Source organism: Dasypus novemcinctus, chromosome 2 (assembly GCF_030445035.2).
Source record: "Dasypus novemcinctus isolate mDasNov1 chromosome 2, mDasNov1.1.hap2, whole genome shotgun sequence".
NCBI lineage: Eukaryota > Metazoa > Chordata > Mammalia > Cingulata > Dasypodidae > Dasypus > Dasypus novemcinctus.
In genome coordinates this window covers 10,792,541-10,811,796 of record NC_080674.1, presented here as the reverse complement: position 1 = coordinate 10,811,796, position 19,256 = coordinate 10,792,541, and the positions used below count along the sequence as shown (strand labels likewise).

General features: G+C 51.4%; 1 long non-coding RNA gene across 1 annotated transcript; it reads left to right on the top strand.

Annotated features, from left to right (window-relative positions):
- Positions 1-8,851: 8,851 nt before the first annotated feature.
- Positions 8,852-16,896, top strand: LOC131280044 (uncharacterized). The gene is made up of 2 exons (XR_009187608.2): positions 8,852-9,421; positions 16,003-16,896. It is a non-coding gene; the product is annotated as an uncharacterized lncRNA (long non-coding RNA).
- The last annotated feature ends 2,360 nt before the right edge of the window (positions 16,897-19,256 follow it).

Sequence of the window (19,256 nt, the reverse complement as noted above, 5' to 3'; positions counted from 1 at the left end):
ATCGTGGGCATCCGAGGGGGGATGGCCCCCCACCCGTGAACCGGTGACCTAAGCGGAGGCAAGTACTGGCTCTGGAGAGCCACACGTGGGGCGTGGGGTGTCCTCCCTACAACTCGCGCAGGGAAACCATGTCTGTGCTGCTTCCAAGGCTGCAGTAAGAAAATCCTGTTTTTTCCCAAATGCTTTCCCTTTCCTGCCTGTTCCCTGCCCTCAGTTCATCCAAGTTTGTCTGTTAGTAATGGCGATGGCACCACCCATTTCTGAAGCTCTTCTCTGGCTGTTAGTTTCCCAGCTGGCCCATGCCTCTTTCCTCTCCACCAACCAGCTCTGGGCAGAATTACCTCCCTTCCGCACCTGAGAGCAGGGAGCCACAGAGGATCTTGCTTACCCAAAGATAGGGTGCGAGTGAAAGGTCACAGCTTGCTGGCTCCTGGAGCCTTCCCTTCCCAGCCAGGGAAGCAGCAGCAGAGAAGAGTGCGCAGGGCTGGGCTGAAAACTTGGATTTTTTTATATACAGCATTTTCATAAGTTCTCTTTTTCTTTTTCTCTCTCCCCTTCCCCCCCACCCAGGTTGTCTGTTCTCTGTGTCTATTTACTGTGTCTTCTTTGTCCGCTTCTGTTGTTGTCAGCAGCATGGGAATCTGTGTTTTCTTTTTGTTGCATCATCTTGTGTCAGCTCTCCGTGTGTGCGGTGTCATTCCTGGGCAGGCTGCACTTTCTTTCACGCTGGGCGGCTCTCCTTACGGGGCGCACTCCTTGCACGTGGGGCTCCCCTACACGGGGGACACCCCTGCGTGGCAGGGCACTCCTTGCGCACATCAGCACTGCACATGGGCCAGCTCCACACGGGTCAAGGAGGCCCGGGGTTTGAACCGCGGACCTCCCATGTGGTAGACGGACGCCCTAACCACTGGGCCAAGTCTGCCGCCTATAAGTTCACTTTTGAATTCACGCTGAGCCTGGCATCAGTTGTAAAGCTATAGGCAGATTCAAGGTAGGAAGGAAAGAAGGAGAGGAGGGGAAGTTAAGAGCACAACTTTAAGCCCTGAGGAGTTCCATCAGGGCAGTGGTGTCTGCCCACTTGCCCTAAAATGAAGCACTAATTCTGACGATTATGCGTGCAAACAAATGGAATTCGGGAGAATCAGCCTGTGGCTGGTTTTCCGTGGACTTTGCAGCTGGGAAGCAAGGCTGTCGCCTCGGCGGAGGAGCCGTGCTTCAGCCCTGTCGGCGGTGGGGCAAGGGGACCGTGCGAAGGGGAGCCTGCCTCCAACCACATGGAGGCCAGCAAGCGTGCGACAGACGGGGCGGCAGATCCAAGGCCAAGGCAGCGGGGAGGCCGCCCCGGCTCTCCAAGGCCCAGCGCCAAACAAAGGACTGCCTGAGACGAGAAGCTTCTAACTTACTGCCTTTTAAAATTTAATGGCATTCACAGAATGGTCGCAGCTACTTTGAAGAAGTTGCTGTTCCCTGAATTTGGGGAGGCTGAGGCACAGGTTGCTCAGCAGGAGAGAGCAAAGAGCCTCCAAGAGCAGGGGGCCCGGGACCCTGCAGTGGGCCCAGCGGACGCGACGCATCCAGGAGGGAAGGGCAGCACTCCTCTCGTAGAGCCACGCCACCGCCTTCAGCTGCCCCTCGGGTGGTGGGACCCTGGGGCACGACGGCACGAAGGAGCTGCCGGGAAAGGAGGAAGAGGGGACGTGGAGAAAGCCTCCCCAAGCTCTTCTGAAAGGCAACTATACATTTACAGCACAGTCATCGGTCACCTAGCAAGGCACTTGACAGTTTACGGGGCATTTTCACGCACAGGATAAATTCATCTGAGCTAATCTGAACAACTTCTGAAACTCATAGCTTCTGTGGCCCTGCCCCAAAGTCCTCTTGTGACTAAGGAAAGAGGCTGTCAATGTGGGAGGAGTGGGGCATGTGGGGAGTGGGGCATATGGGAACCTCTGATATATACATATTTTTTGTCTTTATTTTTAATGTTACATTAAAAAAATATGAGGTCCCCATGTACCCCCCTCACCCCCCTCACCCCACTTCTCCCATAACCACAACCTCCTCCATCATCATGGAACATTCTTTGCACTTGGTGAATACCTCATGGTCAATGGTCCGCATCATAGCCCACACTCTCCCCCAGTCCACCCAGTGGGCCATGGGAGGACATACAATGTCTGGTAACTGTCCCTGCAGCACCACCCAGGACAACTCCAAGTCCTGAAAATGCCCCCACATCACATCTCTTCTTTCCACTCCCCACTCTCAGCAGGTACCGTGGCTACTTTCTCTTATATTTTTTAATGTAACATTTTGTGTCATCTATGTATTTTTTTTTAAAGATAATAGAAATATATAGACATATATAAGCCAATGAGCTGGCAAAAAAAAAAAAAAAGGAATTCCTGCTGTGACATAAACTGTCTTGGGTTGGGACTCTCCAGAAGGAGCCCTGAGCCCGGGATTTATGGCGGAGGCAGGAGAAGCAGCGTGGGTGGGCCCAGCGGGGAGGAGGAGGGGCCGGGAAAGGCACCCTTCAGGGACCACTCAGCCCGCCCTGAGTCCAGCGGGCCCCCGAGTACACAGGTACCTCGGGGTCCGACACGAGGGGCCGCGCTTGCCGTAGGTGGGGGTGGCTTCACATCCAGGCACGCCCCTCTCCGTTTAGGGCCCAGGCAGGTGCCAGGGGAGGCGGGGCCCAGAGACCCCTCAGGGTCACAGGTGAGCCTTAGCCAGGAGCTGCAGGGAGCTGCGGGTCCTAGGGCTGCCCCAACCTAGGACCCTCAACCGGGAGGCTGAACACAGCAGAAGGTGACGGTCGCACGGCGTGGGGAGGTGCGAGCAGGGCGCCTCTGCAGCCTGGAGGGGTGGCCTCCACGGCCTCGGCGGTCCTCGCCCACGGCAGCTGCGCTTCAGCCTCTTCCTCCCCCGTCGCAGGCCTGCTCCCCCGTCCATCTGTCCCTCCTCCTCTTCTCTAAGGACACCAGGACACCAGATTAGGGGCCCAGCCTCCTCCAGTTTGACCTCATCTTAATTTAACAAATCCCATCTGCGTCGACCCTGTTTCCAAATGAGCTCCCCTTCAGAGGTGCTGGATGTTTTCACGTCAAGGTGTCTTTTGGGGGATTCGACCCATGACGGGCACCCACAGCATCCACAAGGTGGGCCTCCACGTCTCTGCGCCTCCCCCACAACCCTCTCCCGCCAACCTGAAGAACTCCTACTCATCTGTCAGAACCCTGCCCATCCATGACACATCCTCTCATGCCTATTACCCCAAATGGGAAATCTCTTCTTTTAGGCTGTCCTTCACCTGGAGCATCCTCCTCGGGGTGGCATTCGTCATTATAATTTTAATGACTCTTTTTCTCAGAGCCAGCTTGGCTCCCAGTTAGCAAGCTTGATTCCAGGGAACAAAAATTAATGCATCTCTCCAAGACACTAATTATCCCCAGGGAGGCAATGGGCAAAAGCTAGCCCGCTAGCTGTGAATTGCTAATGGAGCACTAAATAACTCCCAGCTATAGTGAAGTTTATTTGCCAAGTCATTCTTCTGAACATACAGAAGGGAATTGTATACACGAATTCCTAAGAAAACGTCATTTCAGATAATAAACAGCGTTCTTCAGAGAATAACACATTGTGGGCATCGAGAGTTTCAGGAAAAGAATTTCCAAAACCTCTGGGCTTTTCTTACTTCATAGATAATAAGGTAGTGGTGCTTCCATTGTAAGGATACTCTGGGTACACTGAGATTGTCCAAAGAGTCTAAAACACTGGAGATTAAAGCAATGTCACGGTCAAGAGCAGCCTCCCACTTTCACCCCACTTTTAGGTGTATGTTCCACTGATGTTCAAAGAAGAAAACGTTGAGCAAATAATTCTGGTCTTTGAAGAAGTTCTCTTTTCAACTTCATCAGGAAAGTTCACAGATGTGTTTTACCAGGCACGTAGGGAAAAAAACGAGATCAATTCTACTGCAGCGCGAGAATCTGGGTCAATTTTATAGATTCACACCCACATTAAATCCACATAAGTACAAAATTTGGGAAACACTGGTCAAAGGAAAAACTCATACCAACTATCAAAATAAGTTAAACTGCAATATGTTTATGGTTCAATAAATGTAAAATATCCTAGGTCTTTATCAACAATTTACTTAAGCATCTTCCAGAAGCTTCTAGTGGTACTTCTTAAAATCTTACCCAGTAACATTCCCAAGGAAAGGGAGTGAAGACTGGCAGCCAAAATCGCAATTTTTACTCATAAGCTTTCAATTGACTTGACTTGAACAGGATTTTTTTTTCACTCAGTTCAGACTGATGGGCCTTAGCCCAATCACTGCAAACTTTGTGGTTCCAGGATACAGGTCTTAATTGCCTTTGTAATGTACTTGACATTGAAAACAAAAGTTTTCTATACGATGCTGAAAAAGTAAGGAACCTGAGCAGTTTGTACCTTGAATCTCAATACTGAATTGGCCTCCTGTTGGTCTTCTCTTTCCCCTTCGAGTGCTTCTACTATTTTCTTTTTCTATCAGTATTTATGTTGATGTCAGCTAGATGCTTGCCTCTCTCTAAGTATTGCTTTTCTCTCAAGTTCTAACTTGAAAACAAAATATCAGTCAAAACTTGGGTACTTTTTTATCCTCTCATTACTTGTAGTAAGGATGGGGTGTGGGTCCTAAATTTATGGGGGTGCAAAAAGACTCATTAATCAAGATAAATAATATCTTAATGTACTATTTTACAAATCAAAATGAATATTTAAAAAGTCATGCTGAATAAAATATCCAAAATCTAATGGCTTACTTCACTTGCCTCCCGCTAGCCCTAGTTCTGATGGAAGTTCTGGGGCAGTCGTGCATTGTTGTTTGGGCTTCTGGGCGCATTTTAGGATTGTGCTTACTGGCTCTCTCATGGCTGGGGTGAGGGTGACCAGTTCTGATCAATACATTCTGATCAGTAGTGACAAGTGTCATCTTGGGGCAAGAGCATGTAATTATCAATTCAAGACCTCCCAAGTACCCACCCATTTTCCTCTCACTTTCTAGAACAGCAGCATTGTGTTGGCTGGGTCCCTAGTATTGTATTGAGCAGAATCCTTCTGTAACCTCACATGGACACGTAGCAAATATGAGAAATAAACCCTTGCTATTTCAAGATTCTGGGGGGGGGGGGGGTGTTTGTTACTGCAGCTAACAGAGCCTCTCCTGACTGATACAAATTTTAAACAAGGTTCTCACTAAGGAAATCCAAACTATTTGGATCATGACGCTGACACCAAATTATCACTTTACTACATCCAGTCAAGGAGGGTAAACATTCCAATGAATCTGAACAACAAACCATCCCAGGATCTGTAGACTTTCCTCGGTAAGTATCATTGAATCTTACCCTAATACCATTAATCAAGCTCCTGCCTTTATTCACACAGCCACATCTTGAATGTCTAAGTAGAACAAAAGCCAACTTCTACTTGGATTACTCATAATAATTAGCACACAATGAGGCACTGGGGCAGTGACACCAGGAAGAGGAGTTACTTGGAGATCAGAAACGTGGGACCTGATTCACCAATTAAATGGCAAGGAGATGCTGCTGGAGAGTAGAAGACAGCTTCATTTTCACTTTTTGCTGGCCATTTGTGAAGAATAACTGCAGGAGGCCCCTTTGCATGACTCAGACTCCCTACTTAAACAGTCTTTACCTAAAACTTGTAACTCAGTGATATTTGGAAGATCTCCTAAGGCTGGCTCCAGAGTCAGAGAAGGAGGGGTCTCCTGCCTGGGCTGGAGAGCACTTGGAGACCATGAGCAGGTACTATCAGAACACGGGGGCAGCTAGGTGTCCTCCACGGGGCAGAATGGGTAGCTGTACGGTCTAGAAATGAACCCAGAATTCATAACTCAGGGCAGGACCAGAAACTCTGTTCCAAGGGGAAGGACATCCCAGTAAGATGAACTATTTCCACCTCTTTCTCAGGGGGAAGGTGCTCAGAGAAGCCCTTGAGAGACAATCCTTTGATGCCTCATTCAAGCATGGACCCTGGCAGAGGCTGCCACTCGCCTCTCCAATATTCCCATTTTCCGTTCTCCTTTATTAGTAGAAATGGGCCAGCACAAAAATGACATTCGCTAGTCTTCTTTGCAGACCCATGTAGCCACTGAGATTTAAGCAGAAATTGCCTGGTGGGGCGTCTAAGAAAGCTCTTTAAATGGGGCTGATTCTGCTTGGAGTAGTGCCACTTCGCCCTTCTCACCCTCCTCCTTTCTGCTGTCTGAAAAAGGAACATAAATGTAACTGCTGATCGCTGGTAACCATTTTGCCACCCGGAGGCAAACTTGAGAAAAGAAACCACTGCTAAGGAGAGCAGAAAAGAAAGAGTCTGCATCCCTGATAACTGGAGGAGCCATAGGCGTTGGGTTTTTTTAATTTCCCTCCTCCATCTCGCCTAAGGCATTGGGCTTCCTGTTATTTGCTGATGAACCAAATCCTAATGGACACAAGAGCCCTGAGAAAATGCCTTCCTCTCTGAGGGCCGCCTCCACTAGTCAAAACAAGCCTGGAATGGCGGCTGCAGACGGGATGGCTGGCACGCCAGCGCCCCTGCCTAGCCACACTCTCCAGCTGCCGTGCCAAGGCTGCAGGCGGCAGCGCAGCAGAACGCGGTGATGACCACACAGCTGGGAGGGCAAGGCATGGGGCAGCAGGCAGGACTCGCCGCAGCGGCACCCAGAGCTGGGAGGGCAGCAGGAGCCGAGGCATTAGTCAGACCCGAGAGGGACAGCCGTGACCTGGGGGACACTCTGGAGGTGCCAACCCCGTCCCCAAGGTTGCTCTGCTCCATTCTGAGACACACTCAGAAAACCATCTTTCTCCACCTGTGCCTTTCGGAGCAGAGCCTCGCACACCAGGGCGGGCACCAGAGGGCAAGAGAACGCCAGCTTTGGCTCAGTGCTGGGCCAAGGGGCACTTCCGAACTAGAAAACCTGGGTCTACTCCTTCCCACACACTGAGATGGGCATGACTGTATTGAACCTCGCTGGACTCCTGCGGCAAGTTGTGCCATATTATCACAACCTGGCCAGGGGAAGAGAAGCAGCAGCACTGTGTGCCAACTCCTCGGAAAGAGAGCATGTGTATCGGTTAATCTTTGCCGTGTAACAAACCACCCCAAAACAGAGTGGTTTAGGAAAACGGACTTGGCCCAGTGGTTAGGGCGTCCGTCTACCACATGGGAGGTCCACGGTTCAAACCCCGGGCCTCCTTGACCCGTGTGGAGCTGGCCCACACGCAGTGCTGATGTGCACAAGGAGTGCCCTGCCACACAGGGGTGTCCCCACATAGGGGAGCCCCACGTGCAAGGAGTGCGCCCCGTTGGGAGAGCGGCCCAGCGCGAAAGAAAGTGCAGCCTGCCCAGGAATGGCGCCGCCCACACTTCCCTTGCCGCTGACAACAGAAGCGGACAAAGAAACAAGACGCAGCAAATAGACACAGAGAACAGACAACTGGGGTGGGGGGGAATTAAATAAATAAATAAATCTTTAAAAAAAAAACAACGGAGTGGTTTAGCACCATCATTGTTTACTAGCGCATGATTCAGCAGTTCTTCCTGTGATCTGGCCTGCCTTACCCATGCACCTACAATCCCCCGAATTGTCTGGATGGCCTCGTTCTAACGTCTGGCAGATGGCAGGGTCTCAGCTAGGTCGCCTCAGTTCCCCTCCATGGGGCCTCTCGAGCCGGCCAGCTAGGAAATTGTTCACATGGCAACAGACCTCCAAGCCGGTGGGAGCAGAAGCCGTAAGGCCCTTTGAGACCTGGGTGACCCAAAAGACATCACCTCTGCTGCATTCTATTGGTCAAAATAAGTCACAAGTGCAGTCCAGATTCAAGTTGTAGGGAGGTGCTACAAAGAACTTGTGGCCATTTTTAATCTACCACAGCATATCTTTTTTTTTCCTTTCTAACTTCTTCCAGTTGACTGGAATGCAGGTGTGATGGCTGGTACCTGAGCAGCCATAGTGATCCATAAAAAGGAAGTCACATGTAGAAGATGGCAGAACAGCAGATAAAAGGAGCCCAGGTCTTAGATAGCCACAGAACCAACATGCATTCTCTGGACTGCTTACCTCAACAGTTCATTTATGAGAGGAACTTTTCCCTTGTATAAGTTACTGTTTTTGGGTTTTTTTGGTTTGGGTTTTTTTGGGGGTGGGGGTGGGGTGGAGGGTTTCTGTCATAGCTAAACCTAAACCCAACTATAACATTCTATCAGCAGGAAGAGACGACAGACCATTACAGTCCTTTCCCTGCCCTGGAGCTAGTGAAGGGCCACCAAATATTTTCTGTAAAGGGGCACAGGGTCAATATTTTAGCTTTTGCTGGTCTCTGTTGCAACTATTTAATTCTGCCGTTCCTGGGCAAAAGCAGCCATGGACAATCTGTAACTGAACGGGCATGACTGTGTTCCACTAAACTTTCCTTTAAAATACAGGCAGGGGGCTGGATTTGACCTGCATCGAGACTTACATCCCCCTAACTTGCTTATACAGGTATTGATTTAGGGCCTTACAGGGCCTTGTGGCGATAGAGATTTGCTCTATAGTCTCTAACTAACAGGGCCCTCTCCAAGTAACAAAATCTTATTGGAATTGGTGGCAGTGGGACCAGCCCCTGGGCCGTGGGTCAGGATGGATTTAAATAAAAGCTGTCTCCACCCTCAGTAGCTGCCTATGCCCCTTCCCAATCCCAAGCCTTGCCCTGGACACACCATCACATACTCGACATCATCATTACATCATAAATGTGGTTAGAATCTTGCTACATCTCCTTTGCCATCTTAGCCTTACTCAAGCCAAAGCAAAGCAACTATGAAACATCAGCGACTTCTTCGAAAGCCTCCACTCAAAGCCCCATTACAGGCATATTGGACAACGTAGGCATTGTAGTTTGAATAAACTACAACCCAGCAACCAAAGCCCATCTACCAGCCCAATCTGGCCCCCCGTCTGTATTTGTAAATAAAGTTTTATTGGGACACAGCATGCTCATTCACGCACATCTTGCCTGAGGCTGCTGCAGCACTACATCAGCAGAGTGGAGGAGCCGTGACGGGTTCACAGGAGCAGTACGATCGGAAGCAGTCATCGCCGGATCCTGGACAGAAAAGGGTGCTGGCCCCTGGCCAGGCAACTGCCTGAATGAAGACCCAGCCTAGGCTCCGGGCCCAGCCCCCTGCTCCACGCCTAAGTTACCCTCAGAGCCCACCTGGGCACCCCTCACAGCTGCTCCTTCTTCCTTTGAGCCTCCACCTGCTGGTGTGACCAGCCACCCGCTGAAAGCATACCAGGAGTACCCCGCCACATGAAAGCCTTCCTTCTCAGGCCTCGGGATGGCACGGGCGCCCTTCAGCGGTGAGTATCCTCCGGGGCACTTGCTGTAATTGTTGTTTGCAGACTGTCAGTGCAGCAGTGTAGACGGGGGCCTTTGGAGACACACACAGGGGAGCAGCTCCCTTCGGGAGGGCTGCCGAGGAATGAAAGCCCATTATTGATGTCGTGCAGGGACCAGCCGGGCACGCTTATGTGTTTTCTGCACAGCTCAAGCGAGACGGGGCACCTCTGGGGTTCAGTGGGAGGACCCAGCAGGGGAGTCCAGGAAAAGAACTTGATGGAGGGGAGGACCTCGCGCAATCGGCAGGTTTATGGGTCGGTGTGAGAAGGGAGACGCAATGTGGGGTGAACACGCAATGTGGGGTGAACACGCGATGTGGCGTGAACACGGTTTAGCACGCCCGATAGTCGGTGAAGCCAGCTCCTTCCGGGCTCCTGCCGAGGTGCCCGTGAGCAGGCCGGCGCTGAAGAGCAAATGAAGTATGAGCGAGCAGCTTCATCACAATCTCCATACGGCCACCAGAGCAGAAGGTGGCACTTCTCGGGATTTCCGCTCCGCCAAGGACACCATCAACAAGGAAGAGAGACAGATGGCCGGGTCAGAGCAGAGGGTTGCACTCTCTAAAGCTGACACGGGATTCACGTGGAGAACAAACAAAGGAGCTTTTTAAATTATAAAAAATAAAAGAAGTAGGCGATTTGCAGAAGGAAAAGCACCAGTAGCCAACAGGGAAATGCGAGGATGCCACAGTCACACAAGGGAGCGCAAAACGACGGTGAAGAAGTCCCAGCATCAGAAGGGCCAAGAGCAGAGAGGGTGTCAGCAGCGGAGGTGGGCGAACAGGCCCGCGTGCGGGTTGCGGGCGGGTGCGGGGACCCATGCGGGAGGGCTGCAGGGGCGGTGAAGCTGCCGGCACAGGCCGGGCCATCCCGGGAGGCTGCGCACGCCCAGGGAGGCCACCAAGGCCTCGGCTGTGGCCGCCTGGAGGAAAAGGCCCTCGAGGGGTTGAGCTCTCGCCTCGGTTTCCTAGAGGGGATGCGGAGGGGAAAGCCGAGGGGGTGGGAGAAGGCGCAGAAGGACTTGGGGGAAGCTGGACAGATCTGCAGGGGGCTCTGGGCATCGGGCGGCCGGGCCAAGGGGGCTGGCTTTTCATCCCCCTTGTCGGGCAGTCCCTGGCCGGGGGCTCCCCACCCAGGGGCTGCGCGCACCCGCAGAGAGGAGGCCCGGTCGGCGAGAGGGGACAGCTGCGGGCTGCCTGCAGCCACACGGCAGGGGCAGGTGCACCGGCGTGGCCCGGGTGTCCACACGGAGCCCGGCAGAGGAGGGACCACGGAGGAGAGAGGGCAGGGGAAGAAGAGGAAGACAAAGGAAACGAGCGGGATGACAGGCAGTGAGGCCGAGAATGTGCTGGAAACGGGCAGGTGACGGCCCCCGCCCCTGCACCCCCTCCCTCCCCCCCCCCCAGTGCAAGGGGGACGGGCTGGCACCTGCAGCACGTCCGAGGATCTGTTAATGAGGAGACGACACCCTGCCACCAGCTGGCAAACTGCACTGGCACCAACCGTACACTGGCTGCAGGGAGCCGGGGCTCAGGCCCAGGGCCGCTCGGGAACAAAGAAGCAGAGAAATAAATAAAAAATAAATCTATTTCTTAAAGAAAGCCCTCATCGCAGAGAAGACTGAAACTTTCCTCGGTGTGACCGCCACAGCACGAGAAGCAGCGCCAGCAGAGGGGCTTTGCTGGGCAGGACGCGGCAAACACACGGACCTTAGGCCAAACAGCAATGCTCAGCGCTGGGTGGGCAGCGGCCTCGGCGTGGCCGCGGCTGAGGGTGGCCCTGCCTCGGGCAGGCCGGGCTGCAAGCTCTCCGCCAGCTGTGCGCACCACCGCGCATGCCCACGTGTGCCTCCCTCGTGGGGGATGCCCGCGCCTCTTTCCTCTGCTGAGCTTTGTCTCTTCTGCCCAGTAGAATGAACTTGGGGACGCCTCTTAGCGACACCTCCAGGCTCGGCCCGGGAACCAGCCTTCCAAACCACCACGGTGGCTTCCGTCTCGTCCCCAGCTCACAGCCCCCTTTACGTTCTGGGCCCCACCCTCAAACTCCCCCTTGCCAACTCACTTCTGCAAACCACCCCTGGCACGCCGGCCCTCTCTGGCATCGGTCCTGCGCAGGCACCACTAGATCCTGCCGAGCCCCGGAGCTCGGGACGGTGGTTCTCAAAGTGGGGTTCTCGGGGCAGCAGCACCTGGGAGCTTGTTAGAAATGCTGATTCTCGGGCCCCGCCCCAGACCTACTCAGTCGGAACCTCTGAGGTTAGGCCCTGGGAGCTGTTTTCCCAGTCCTGCAGGTGCTTCTCATGCACGTTAAAGTTTGGGAATCACTGGCCATGGTGGCACTTACCCAGCCACGTACAGAGCCACAGCTGTCCCCATGGCAGCTACTCTAGGGGCAAAGCCTGAGATGGGTTCAGGCGTATGCAAAAGACAAGTGAGGGGACGGGAGAGAGCTAGAGGAGGGGGCAGCGACGAGGTCTTCCCGTCCAGCCTGACCCCCCGGAGCCCCAGGCACGAACTGGACCAGAGCTGGCCCCCTTCGAAGGGCGGGAGCACCCTCAGCTCCCCGTGCCACAGTCAGCCGTGGGCTGCCCTCCCCCACCCACTCCAGGGCTGTGCAGAACGTCCTGGGTGAAGCTGCTTCCATTCCACTAAGAGAAGTCCTCAAAAGAGAGCAGCAGGGCACCCCAGCAGCTGGGGGGGGGAGGGCACCAGGCCAGCCGAGGAGCCCTAGCGGGGGTCACGCTCACTCAGCTCTGCGTGCACCCCCGCCTGGGCGCAGGCTCGGGCTAGAGGACCCTAGGGCTGAGGGGAGAGAAGGGGGTGAGGCCTGAGCTGCTCGCCCCAGCGGCCTCCCCAGGGCACTCGGTGAGACCAACGTACAGAGGCCAAGAGGACAGCGACCGCCCGTGGGCAAGTGGCCTAAAGGAGATGAACACTCATGGTGGCAGGGGACGTTCCTTCTGCCGGCGGCACGTTCATCCCAGTGTGTGGCGTTTGGCTGCATGGGGCCGAACGGCCAGCACAGGTGGCAGCCCCATGCCAGCCCACCCTCCAGAACTTTCCACGGCCAAAGAGCAACCCAATGCTCAGCACAGCCAGAGAATGCCAAATGCAACCAAAGCCTCCGAGTCATTCTCCTTCTCAGTGATTCTTTTCCATTTTCTTTTTTTGCATGGCAGCCCTCCCACCACTCAGACAAGCCTATGGGGCTGAGGCTCCCGCCTGCGGGGAAGAGCTGGGGCCGCAGAAGCAGCCAGCCCGGGGGTGCTGCGGGGCACGCGGAGGGGGGCTGGCGAGGGGCAGCCGAGTGAAGCCTGCAGACTCCCGTGAGCTCAAAGCCCCCCAAGACCCCTGCTAGCCTCCTCTTGCCGTCCTCCACGCCTGGCTTGTCATCTGCCTAGGACACAAGCTATAACAGACTTTCTCAGGGTTTTATTTTTCCTTCCTGCAAATTCTGAACCAAAGTTTGTTTTTGTTTTTCGTCTGCCCTTAGTGCTGGGTCCCCAGAAGGTGGGACTAGCGGCCCCCGAAGTCTTCATTACTTCCTCCCCACCTGCACGCTCAAGCCAGTGGGCCACACACTCTTCCAGTTGTCCAGGTGGCCCCTCGCCCCAACGTAGGGGTGTCTCTTGGAATCCCCGTGTTTGCAAACAAGGATGGTGCCCAAGGTGCTGTCGCAGTTTGTTATGGTTCATGAATTCCAAAAATAGATATTGGGTTATGTCTGTAAACTGGTCTCTACCCGGGCATGATTAAATTATGATTAGGGCTTCGACTGGGCCATGTCTGTAGGACAAAAAACTACACGGCAGAGCAAAGGAGTTAGTTGGAGTTTTGACGCTGAAGTTTTGAGCTGGAGCCCAGGAATTAAGCACACAGAGGAGCAGAGCAGCTGAGACCTGAGAAAAGCAAGCCCCAGGGAGAGAGACAGAGCTGATCACCTGACAGTCTATGGCTGACCTTGTGGAGAAAACAGAGGAGCTGAGCCCAGAGAGAAATGAGCCCCAGAAAAAGAGGAACCCAGGAAGCCTGAACCCTGGCAGATGTCAGCAGCCATCTTGCTCCAATACGTGGCAATAGGCTTTGGTGAGGGAATTAACTTATGCTTTATGGCCTGATAACTGCAAGCTTCTACCCCAAATAAATACCCTTTATAAAAAAACAACCCATATCTGGTATTTTGCATCAGCACCCCTTTGGCTGACTAATACAGAATTTGGTACTGAAGAGTAGGGAAATGCTTTTGCAATTACCAAAATGTTGGAACAGTTTTATAAATGGGTAAGGGGTATTTTTTAGAAGAATTATGAGACGCTTGATGGAAAAGTCCTAGATTGCTTTGAAGAGACTGTTGTTAGTAATGTGGATGCTGAAGAGACTTTTTATGATGCCTTAGAAGTAAATGATTAAACTTATTGGAAACGAGGAAGGCAATCCATGTTTTAAAGTCACAGAGAACTTAGCAAGATTAACTCCTGGTGTTTTATAGAAGGCAGAATTTGAAAATGGTGACCCTGGGCATTTAGCTGAAGAGTTTTCCAAAGTAAACTCAGAGAATGCAGCTTGGCTTCTGCTTGCAGCTTATAGCAAAATGCTAGGTGAGAGAGATAAGCTGAGGACTCAACTGTTGGGAAAAAAGAAAACAGAAACCAATTCTGGGAATTTTAAGCCTCTGGAAATCAAGCCCCAAGACAAAAGTGCCTCATTTGAGGACTTAACTAAACTTGGAACCTATAAATCAGGATTGAAGATATAGTTATCTAGGAGAGATTTGTGGAATGTCTTACTGTCTGATGACTTGGACCCCTGTTTTCTGCATGCTAAACCAACGGATTTTTTGAGAGAGCTGTATAAACAAAATCACTGTCAGCTTGGAATAAAAGGGACATGGAAGGGAGAAATGGAAGAGAAAACACCATCAAGAGGAAAACCATGGAAGCTGCGATCTGGAATTAAGACCACTTTGGGCCAAGAGAGGAACCCCACCCATGTTTACAGAGAGGGTGAGTTTACCCTAGCGATTAAAGAGGGTGGATGTTCCCACCCAGTGTTTGGGGAAAGTTTTGCCACCCCAGGGTACAGAGAAGGTGGAGCACATTCCTCAAGGATTGGGGCAGTTAAGGTCAGCATCCCATAGGTCTGAGAGGGGTGCCCCCGTCCCCCATGTATCAGGGAAGGCCAGGTGGTCAACTCACTGCTCTGAGAGGGTTGAGCCTGTATGCCAAAGGTCTTCACGTCATTGCACTAGGGGGGCTAAGACTCTAACCCAAAGTTTGGGTAATGTGTGGCAACTACCCAATGCTCTTGGAGGGTGAGGGCTGGAGCTTGGTCAACACCCAGATACTTGATAAGAATGGAACCAAGAAAATGGCCATTAGGTGAGACTGTGGAAACGGTGGTCCCCATGTGACCCCAAGGAGAAGAAACCATTGTCATAGAATGACTCAGAACTTGAATTTGAATGGACGATGCCTGGCAGGTTTACTGAACTGTCCTGGACCGATTGCTCAAGTTTCCCTCCCAATTTCTACTTACTGTAATGAAAATGCGTATCCTTTGTCTGTCCATTTGTGTACTGGAAGCAGATAAATTGTTTTGTAACTTTCAGATATCTACAGCAGACAGGACTTTGCCTCAAAACAAACTGTATTTCTTCAAACTGATTGCGATGTGATTCTATACTTAGCATTGCTACTGATTTAAGTTTTTTTTTTTTAAATATTGTGTGTCTTTTTGGAATTCAAGGGGTGGAGTGTAGCAGTTTGATATGGTTTATGAATTCCAAAAAGTAGATATTGGATTATGTTTGTAAACTGGTCTGCCCTGGGTGTGATTCAATTATGATTAAGGCTTTGATTGGGCCATGTCCGAAGGTGTTGAGTCCCCTTGGTGGGCAGGGACTCAGATAAAACTACACCGTAGAGCAGAGGTGTTAGTTGGAGTTTTGATGTTGGAGTTTTGAGCTGGAGCCCAGGAATTAAGCACACAGAGGAGCAGAGCAGCTGAGCCTGGAGAGAATCAAACCCCAGGGAGAAAGACAAAGCCAGTCACCTAATAGTCTACAGCTGACCTTGTGGAGAAAACAGAGGCACTGAGCCCACAGGAACCCAGGAAGCCTGAACCCCCACAGATGTCGGCAGCCTCTTGCTCCAACACATGGCAATAGACTTTGGTGAGGGAAGTAACTTATGCTTTATGGCCTGGTATCTGTAAGCTCCTACCCCAAATAAATACCCTTTTTAAAAACCTGCTGATTTCTGGTATTTTGCATCAGCACCCCTTTGGCTGACTAATACAGGTGCCAATACTTATGGCTTTTTGTACGTGTTGTAAGAATTGAGGGGAGCACAACATGGTTTTTTTATGGGAACACAGATGTAAATTTTGATACCAGCAATTTACTGGTATCAAAAGTGTGGAGCCAAGCCCTGTGCACAGCTCATGCCATTGCCTGTCCCCAGTGTGAAAAGAATTGCTTAAAACGATTTTATAACAAAATTTTTACCTTTCCTGTAGACCTCTTTTTTGCTGTTCTCATTCTAGAAGGCACTCTGACCAGTCTGTACTCGGACTTTGAATTCATTTCTTCTGTATCCTGGGAAAGAAAAAGAAAAGCTCCCAAGAGGCTGAGAACTGGACACTAGACTGCAAGTCTGGGAGGAGGCTGCCTCCCCAACTGTCGTGAGCCACACGGGCTGCTGCTTGTAGCCCCGAAGCAGAATGCTGGGATGTCCCCAGCCCTTCACCCCCCTCTCCCTCCTCTGCAGAAAGAGGATCCGAGGGTCCCCAGATGTTGGAGGAGGGTGCCGGCGAGAGCTGGGCGTTGAGCTGGCAGGCTGCGAGCCCAGGGACTGCCTGGCAGAGGCTGCCATGGCCAGCACCCAGCAGAGCTGGCTAGAAATGCAAATTCCCATTCCCCGTGCCTTTTCATCATCACGCTGTCCAACTGGAGAAATGAGAATTCTCAAGCCCCAGCCCAGATGGATTGAATCAGCACCTCCTGGGGTAGTCCCAGGAACCTGTGCTTTAACAGGCCCTCCAGGTGACTCGTGCACAGAAAGTGTGAGGCTCACTGGCTTAGGGACACCTCACCCAGGTAGGGACAAGCAGGACAGAAGGCTGAGGCTCCAGGGGCCGAGCGCAGAGCCGGGCAGTGGCGGGGCCTGCAGGGCCGGCTGCCCGTGGCCCGCCATAGTCACTGGCCACTGTCAGCCTGTCCTGGCGGGGTCTGCCAGAGCATAGATCGCTCCAGGGGAAAAGGGCGTGGAATCCTGAACTGACAATATTTCCCCCAAAAGATACTCAATTCTAAACCAGGACGGACAGAATTCCCTGGACTTGACAAGAGTAAGTTTTCCACCGTCAGCAGAAATTAGGGTTTGTGAGCTAAACTTAGCTCAATTATAAAACAATAAAGACAGTTCCATCTTTACTGCATGCTGAAGTTTTACGTTTGTGAAATTTGTGTGAACCACATGAGGACTGTTATTGCAATTCAAGGCACCTGTGATATAGGCCAAAGGACTTGTAGAAGCAAAGTGGTTTATGATTTCAAAGGAAAGGGAAATGGGAGTTTTAGAGCCTGTCTCTGTTGGTCGTTCAGCCTCTCCATCTTTCCTCAAACCCAACTTCCCATGACTGTGTTAGTTATGATTCTTCCTACTGCACATGACAAAAACCCTCACTCAAACAAACTTAAAAAGAAAAAGAAACGTATTGGTTCGCAAAACTGAACAATCCAGAAGTAGCTCCTGCTTCAGGTACAGCTTGATCCAGATCTCAAATGACTTCACTGGGATGGAACGTCCATCTCTGGATTTCTCAGCTCTGCTTCCTTGGTGTCTGGTCCATGTGCTCACTCACAAGATAACTGTCAGAATCCCAGCACCATAACCCTTTCACATGCATGTCATCAGGAAAAGGAAGCATGTTCCCCTGATAGTTCAACAAAAGCCTGGGAATCGAATTTGCTTTCAAGTATTGGGCAGGATTTGTGTCATGCGGCCCCTAGGGTGGCATGTGCAGATTGGCTTAGGCATGGAGTCAGCTTTACCCAAAATACATCATTGGAGAATGGCAGGGCAACAATTCTCCAAAGCAAAATCGGGGTCCATTACCCACAGAGCAAAGAGAGGGTACTGGTGGCAAAAGCAACAAACGTCCAGTGTTCTTTCTCAGGTGACAGAATGGTATGGTTGTTTTTCCTTCCAAGGCTGATGTGTTTTTTTTTGTTTTTTTTTTAATATTTATTTATTATTATTATTTTTAATTACATTAAAAAATATATATGAGGTCCCATTCAACCCCACCGCCCCCGCCCCCCACTCCCCCCACAGCAACACTCTCTCCCATCATCGTGATACATCCATTGCACCTGGTAAGTTCATCTCTGAGCATCACTGCACCCCATAGTCAATGGTCCACATCATAGCCCAGACTCTCTCACGTTCCATCCAGTGGGCCCTGGGGGGATCTACAGTGTCCCGTAATTGTCCGTGAAGCACTATCCAGGACAACTCCACGTCCCGAAAACGCCTCCACATCTCATCTCTTCCTCCCGTTCCCCACACCCAGCAGCCCCCGTGGCTACCGTTCCCACACCCATTCCACATTTTCTCTGTGGACATTGGATTGGTTGTGTCCATTGCACACCTATGTCAAGTGAGGGCTTAGATTCCACATGGGTACTGGATGCACTCTTCCCGCTTCTAGTTGTAGACACTCTAGGCTCCATGTTGTGGTGGTTGACCTTCTTCAACTCCATGTTAGCTGAGTGGAGTAAGTCCAATAAGTCAAAGTGTAGGAGCTGAAGTCTGTTGAGGCTCTGGTCCTGGGTGTCATATTATCAGTCCAGAGATTCAAATCCCCTACATATATCTTAAACCCAGCACCAACTACAATTCCAATAAAGTAGCATGCAAGTCTTGTGAAAAGAGATCCCCTCTGAGTCCATTTCCATCACGCAGAAACACCAGCTCCAAAGAAGGGCCATCTGTCATGGCAGTGAACCCCTTCTGCCATGACCATAGAACCCGTGGGTCTCTTTATCCCTCAAAAGAACCAATACCTGGGGTTGTATCTACCTTATCTGTCTCTTAGACTCTGTTCAGTTGTACATAGGGGTATTCCTTCTGACAACCTCCAGACTCTTTTTTAGAGACTCACAGCCTTATAATCTCATTTCTCCTTTCCATTTCCCCCTTACATTAGGTCAAACCGCTTCCCGAAGTCATGTTGTTATATGTAGACAGGTATATTCTGCTGTTCCGCATTGAACCTTTAATTCAAGGTCATTTTCTAGTTGCTTCTTCAGCTGATATGTGGTAATGATCCCTCGGTGCCAGGGAGGCTCATCCCCAGGTGTCGTGTCCCACGCTGGGGGGAATGCATCACATCTACACGCTGAGTTTGGCTGTGAGAGTGGCCACATTTGAGTAACATGAAGGCTGTCAGGAGGAAACCCCCAGGCACAATGCTACTCTAGGCCTTGTTCTTATTGCAGGTGCATAGGCTCAAAAGTGTAGCCATTAGTATCAAGAGCCCACTGTTGGGCCCTCCTTCCCAAGGCTGATGTTAGCCTAGGAAATGTTCTATTAGTTTTCCCATAATAGAATGCCAAGAAAACCCTAAGTTTCTTGGGTCAGGTAATGTCATTGCTCCAATACTATGAATAAATTCAAGCTACCGTGAAAGAGGGAAAAAAAGCAACAAACTCTCAAGCCACAGGGGAGTCTCACAGGTCCTAAGAGCAAGTCTGCATTGAACCTCAGGAAGAGACAGGAAGTAGGTCCTGGAAA